Below are 6,000 nucleotides of genomic sequence, written 5' to 3' on the forward strand. Positions count from 1 at the left end.
AATCCTAAGCTATGAATGGAGTGGAGGCAGGCGTCTTCAGCTGTGGGTGAGAAGAGGCGTATATCTTGAGCTGTGAATGAAGCCGAGGTAAACATCTCCAACGACGAATGGAACGGAAGCCGGTGGATCCATGGTGATGGGTCGGAAAAGCTGACTTATTGTGTGTAGGCGCAACGGATCAACCCGTATTTTACGGGACAGACCAATTTTACCCTATATCCTTCGGCTCTTGGAAAAGGGCGATCTCCCCACCGTCCCGTCTGGATCCTCTCTTGTTTCAGGGTCCGCCACTTTTTGAAGCAGGCCCTTCAAGAAAGGGTCCTATTACAGTCAAACTCAATTATAATGGCATCAAAGATCCCACGAATATATGTCGTTATAACCGAGGTTGATATTTTCAAGATTTTTTCCGATTAGAAACATAATAAGACAGTGTTTGAATACTAAGCATGAAGTTGTTATTTCATTGTGATTCGGACGGCCAAATTTGATCGATAAAAATTCGGGAAATCTGGAAATCCCATAAATACGGAATATCCCTAATTTTCACCAAAAAATGTCGTCAACTTCGGGAAAAATTTCCAAATATTGCTTATAAATAATCTTTGGTGACAGATGCAGTGCTGCAGTGCCCGAGTGGCATGTGGTAAGATGTTCGTCTACCATCGTGAAGGTTGTTGTCAGGGTCCCGGTTCGAACCCAAATTAGGGTATAGGTAAGATATTTTCCCTAATGAACTCGAGGCGATCATCGATAGACAGTGCCTTCACTTCCAACCCCTCTCACTAATGCAAGTAAATTGCAATATAGCGATATGGCCAGTGTTTGGTGAAGTAGTAGCAGATGTAGTGCTACAGCAAGTCTACAGTAATTTGAGTATGTCAAATATTTATAGTCATATTCAATGGGTTTCAAATCACGCAAATAACTTTCATCTCCGATTCTAACAATGTTTATGGAATAAAGCAAGTTTCGGTGGTAAAAAACTGGATATTTTAGAAGAAAATGCCTAGAAGGAAAAAAATTGAGAAATGTCCCGTAAACGAGAAATGCTAATGCCCAAGTCAAGCTTCACATATGTGATAATCTTTTTCTTTTTTTTCAATGTAAGGCATGAATAGAACGGCTGAAGATGTCTGCCTAGGCTTCATACACATCTGAACATGTTTGCCTCCACTCAATCCCCAGGTGAAGATGTTTGCCTTCACACCATATGAATCTGAAGATTAATTTTGCCACCCGAAGCAATTGCCCAACCCCCCCCCCCCGTCCCCCAGTATCGGCCCTGATTGTAACCCAGTGTTTCTCAGAGTGTGTGTCGTGGCTTGGATGCTGACAAATTTTCTCTAAGACAGCGGTTCCCAACCTCGGCTTCATTCGCAACTGAAATGCCTGGCTCCATTCCATTCGTGGTTGAAGATGTTTGGTTGCGTTTTAAGCTAAAGATGTCTACCTCAGCTCATCCGCAGCTAAAGTTGCCTGCCAGACACAGTTGATGATGCTTGCCTCCACTCCATTCGAATCTGCTTCATTCTAAGCTTCAGATGCCTGCCTCCTTTCCCATTCACAGTTAAAGATATCTGCCTCAGCTTTATTCATATTCCCTGAAACATTTGGTTGCGGTCCTGTACATAAGTGACCTGCTAATGTGCCGCTTGATAGCTTGAGATAGCGTGGCTGCCCTTTCACTTGCTTTTTTCCTCGTGGCCTCCTTAGACTATCCCGGCACTGCAAGGGGGTTCCATATGGCCCCAGATTGGGAATCGCTCTTGATTCGCGTCACCTTTCTAATTGTAACGTACCGAAGCAAACAGTGGTCGATATTTCATGATACCTAGTGAACGTCGAATTCATAGGTATGGGTGTCTTTAACCTCTTTTCGATCACTGACGTAATGTTACGTTCAAACACCAGTGGAATAAACCCAAATAAATTCTCTGTGTTTTCTTTCCTCTCTTTCCATCATCACGAAGCTTTATACTGACAATATATCTACAGAAAAGTTGCTCTATCTTCCCCTCCTTTATTTCTATACAACTATTAATGGTTTTTTTTCCCACACATATGATGTATCTTTCTACTATACATGTAAGAGGGAAAGAGAACACGAAGGGTGAGGGTATACTTTTGGTATACCCTCATACCTTGTATACTTTTTCCCTTATATATATATATATATGTTTTCCCCCTTTTTCCTTTCCTAACGTGCGATTAGGTTAGCACAAGGTAACCATATTTATCACCGATTCGTCAAATACAGATAAACCGAATTTCTTGCCAAAACCTTGCACGTGAAGTGGTTAAATGCAAAAGGTACTCACCAAGCCGAGAAGAGAATAGGAAAAAAAAAAAAGCACCATTTTCCACACCACCCAAGAGGTATGGTGCCAGGCGCGTTACCCCTTTGTGTACGGCGGGTTCCCACGTAGGCATATTTCCGTCTTCATCCTGCGCAACCCATCGAAGATCTTCTCTCGACGGGCCCCAGAGCAGCAACCGCAAGTTGGTTGGTTGGGTGCCCTGGTAGAGGCCTCGCCCGTACACCACGTTTCGGCCGAGCCCCGGACCCGGTTAAGGTCGTATGGCTCGGCCCAACGATGGAAAGAAGCCTTTCGACACGGGCCGCTTCCTCTGCCCCGGCTTCCCCGACAGTCGACCATCTCGCGCGCGAGTGAAATGGCGACCGACCAGCTGCACACGGGGCGAACCGGGGGTTGGTCATCCAAACTCGTCGTCTCCGAAGATGGGACATGCAAAAGCCGTGGGGCGCTCCTCAGAGGGGGATGGATAAGAATGAAGCAATGCGAAAACATCATGTTCCCGATCAAAACAATGGAATTTTCACATTGTTTAAGAAATTCGTTCCAAAAGCTTCAACAATGAAACCTCATAGCTCATTGTTTGATTTCTAAACACAGAAAAAAATTAGATGGGATTCAACATACCTACGCCAGTGCCTTCTTAACGCATGGGCCCGGGGGCCTCGCCAGAATGCAGGCCTCACAAAAATGAGACCCAGTTCAAATTTTCGAGAATTTGCCAGGTGGGATCTCAGAAAAATTACTTGGCCCGGGGGCCCATGACGCTCTAAAGACGGCCCTGATCTACGCCAGGGTTTCTCAACCTTCGGGACGTCGCGGGGCTTACATATGGGTCGTAGGTTCCGCTCTCTTACAGCCAAAGATTCTTGAGCTACGGGCCACGATTCAAAATTGACTCGTAGGGTCTTCCGAGATATGTCGTTCAAATCAACTAACAGCTCGGGATTCTTGACTTATGTATCGCGACCGGGCCGCAACTAGCGGGGAGAAAAGGTGGGTCTGACTGTGGTTTCCCAGGCGCGGACCAGAGTGGGCTCAAATTTCACCCTTTAATCTCACCTTCAACATTACAGGGGGGGGGGGCATGAGAATGTGTACTTCCCCTTGCTGACTAAGCATCTAGTTGCGATCCTGATACCTTTTCAGAGACAAATTCGATCATTTGTATGGCAGTAAAGGATTAAAAGTATTCAATAGAGTATACAAAAACTCATAATTCTGGGCATTACCATTCACATTACCGAAATTAAATGTCTACAAACTAATATTAAATAGTAAAAAAATATTTTCTGCAATTTGAAGACATTCGTGTCAAGTTAAGTCAAGGGTATCAATTCAACCTTAAGAAGAGTGCGGGCTACTTCATTGATTTGAAAACGTGTCGGGGACCGCACTTGAGCGATGTCTAGATGTACCACAGATGTACTCTGCAGTGATCTGCAAATGCGCCATGGGACGTTTAAGCACTCCGGAACTGTGCTGTAGATCACTCAGATAACCTGTAAATGTGTCGCTCATTTCATTTTTACAAAATTTGGTTTGAGGACGCGGTCTGCAAATTTCCCGCATTGCATGGATTGAGCATATATGGTATATACGACCACGCAGGTGGTCGCATCAATGAACTGGTGGGGGGGGGGGGATGGGGGGTGTTCGCGAGAGATTCTCCAAAATAAAATCTTCCAATTAATTAAGAAATAATAATTAAGAAATTAATTATTATTTTAAAGATATGTAAAAACTAAAAAAAACGTCTTTACTCAGCTGAGCTAATTACCATGTATCACGCAATGCTATTTTATCGAATTCTACTTGTTCGATAACCAATATGTCAAGTTAATACTTATACAGGGTGATTCAGAGAGAATCAAAATTGTATATTTCTTAAGAAATTAAGAACACAGAATGATGAGTAATATATATATATACGAATGTAAGGGTTATAGATGATATCACGTTTTATGAACAGTTTTCGTTGATGGACGATTTCAAGTGTGGAATCATTTTGAAATCGGATGATTCTTTCTTTACGAACCTGTTTAAGAAAATCGAGAAGTAAACACGTAGCTACACTTCCACCATGCATAAGGAATACGACAATCAGTTATTGACATTATTTATAACCGAAGTTTCGTTAGTGCATCAAAAAGCAAAATAAATGTTCATGTAATATTTAAAAAAAAAATAAAGAACGGTTAAAATTCAATATATCGTCTGATTGGAGCCGAAACAGGCTTCCGGAAATGTTTACGGGACAACACATTTACTGCTACTGCTAAACCAGACATGCACCTTGCCCATATTCCTCTGCGGAACTTCTAACGAATTGGTACATGTCGGAATGTGTGTGTGTATGTCATGGCTCCCACATGGCCGAGGCTTACAGGGCTCTATTCCTGAGGCCCGGGAAAATTTCCATCATCTTTTGCTTTTTCACGCTATACATGAACTATAGAAGGGCCTGTGAGAAGTCTGACCGGGGGCCCCCGCAAAAGATCCCAGCCTAGAGCCCTACTCCTGGATGTGGGGGCCTTGGTGTACGTATAATGAACCTTCCGTGAAGTTTGTTTCTGTGTAATGCTTGTTATGTGCAGTGCTGCCATCTGCATCATCCTAACCGAACGGTGACCCAGTCCCTATTCCAAGGAATTTCTAACTGAAAATGTCACCGCTGGATTATGATATCATCTTTCCCCACGGGGACCCAAGATCAGCCCAGCCGCACAGGCAAACAAAGGACTGGACCCCTGCACACCAAACACAAACAGTGCGACCACGGGCATTACCGAGCACCCACCAACCAGAGTATCATACGTTGTGCTAGAGACACCAAATACAGGCAGGACTCGGCTGTGGGAGCCGAATAGGGTACTTCGCAGGTCCTGAGACATGGTATTGTTGCATGCCAATTATATAGAACAGAAAAATATAGAAACACACAGGGGGGGGGGGCGGGGTCACGCTCTTCAAAATGTTTTTGGACCACTGGTATAGAATATTTTCTTTTTGATTGATCACGCCCGGTGATTGTGAAATACAATGCTAAGGAATCGCATTGAGCTAGTATGTAGTATGAATATCTTTGATTTGTTTTACGTCATGTCATATAGGGATTTTTATTATTTATTATTAGGATCTATAGGGATTTCTGTCTGTAGGGATTTTTTTTATGGATTTTGAAATCGGAAAAAATCCAGCCTTTCGAAACACGTCAGTGACAATGAAATTTTTATTTCCCTTTAGGACACAGTGCGCGACCCAGGGTCATAACTAGGATTTTTTGACGCCCGGGGCAAAGTTCAGCTGCCCCACAACTTTAAAATTCGATAATTTTGTAATGGTGCTTAACATCATTCTTTAATGGAAATCGGTTATTGACGTTATTGCCTAAGTTTCTTTACAATTACGTCGTTATAACCCAGTTTGCCAATAGTTAATTTTCCCCCATCAAATGTATAATTTTAAAAAAAATTGAGGTTTATGTATCTAAAGAACAATGTTGTACAAGCCCCTGAGGTGCACACGTGATGGGGGACCGGGGGGGAGGGCGTCCCGAAAAAACTCACAAAATTGCTCTGTAGAGAGATTCTCTGGGCCTCCTCAGTCCAAGTGTGATCATCTAAGCCTCGTCCTGGCCCATTGGCTTTACGACAAGATCTGTTAAGGGGTCATTCAAGTA

The sequence above is a fragment of the Pholcus phalangioides genome, unplaced genomic scaffold (assembly GCF_987345545.1).
Source record: "Pholcus phalangioides strain wild (caught in Gottingen) unplaced genomic scaffold, Ppha-v1.0 ptg000014l_1, whole genome shotgun sequence".
Classification (NCBI taxonomy): domain Eukaryota; kingdom Metazoa; phylum Arthropoda; class Arachnida; order Araneae; family Pholcidae; genus Pholcus; species Pholcus phalangioides.